This window comes from Egretta garzetta, unplaced genomic scaffold (assembly GCF_000687185.1).
Source record: "Egretta garzetta isolate BGI_Z169 unplaced genomic scaffold, ASM68718v1 scaffold329, whole genome shotgun sequence".
In the NCBI taxonomy this organism is placed as follows: Eukaryota; Metazoa; Chordata; class Aves; order Pelecaniformes; family Ardeidae; genus Egretta; species Egretta garzetta.
In genome coordinates this window covers 1,270,867-1,272,110 of record NW_009269999.1, presented here as the reverse complement: position 1 = coordinate 1,272,110, position 1,244 = coordinate 1,270,867, and positions in this window count along the sequence as shown.

The window sequence follows — 1,244 nt, the reverse complement described above, 5'->3', positions numbered from 1 at the left end:
ACAATCTTTTAAAGCAATGTAATTGCAGTACAGGTAACATGAGGATAAGGTTGTTAATAATCCAACATTTCAATATCACAGTAGTAAGAGCTGCCCCCATAGCTCAGCTGAATGAGTGCAGGAGAAATGAAAGCCTTCAAGTTCACCCTCAAAATTCTCATATTTGGGTGTAGGATAGCCTTTCATGATAACAAGCTTGAAACCAGGGTCACCACAGTGAGAATAAACTGCTGCTCACCCACGTGAAAAGAGGCTGATGAATCCGTATTAAATACAGACACCTAACTGAAATGCAGAGGTCTTTGGCATCAAAAGAGCTTAACCTATTTAAGGTTTTATAGCTAAGCACTGTGACCTTCAAATGGATATGAATCTGAAGTGAATATTAATTTAATAATGAAGTAATGAATTCATATGGCAGAGAGTGTTTTTTCTTTCTCAGAGTGGCCAGGATTTTATATTATCTTTACTTTCTGGATGGTATTATATGAATTTAGAGATGGACTTGCCTGGGAGTTATTAAATATACTGTCCTCCTATTTCAGTCTTCAGATGGGGTTTTTCCCAGATATTTCCCACATATAACAGATTTTTCTGTTAAAAAAATCTAAAACATTGATATCAGATCTTGCTACTTTTAAATAAAAATGGAAATTTCTGAGAAAATAATTGTTTTTACACATTATTCCTATTATATTAAAATGCTCATGATAAAAAATTCTAGGCAAAAAATGACCAGGCATATGTTTATTTTACAACTTTGTCATGCTTGGGCCTAATAAGCATTAATGTGAAACCTTCTGTTGTTCATGTGTCTACTCAGGTGCCCATAACTCTTTTCGAATGTTTAGCATGGACATTGGAGTTGTAATGTCAATCCCAACCAGACTAGTTCTCAGCAAATCTAATATGCTGTAAGTCCCAAGCTGGGGTGGAAAAAAGGTGTCTTCAACACAGACTTGCTTTGAAAGTCTGAAAATGTGGTGCTCTAGGGCTAGTTTCAGGCCTTACCATTCCATTCAGCTGTAACTGGACATTATTTATTAGCAGTTTTCTTCTCTGATTTGTTGTCCATCAAGACTACCTTTGCAGGTTAATGAAAAGTTTATGATTAGCTGACATTTATAGTTCCAAAATCAGAATCCAAGGAATTAAAAGAGAATGTGAAAGCCAGACAAAGGAACTTGAATTGCTCATTAACTTCCTTGGCCCATGAAGCTTTGGCCTCAGTACAAGGGAAGATT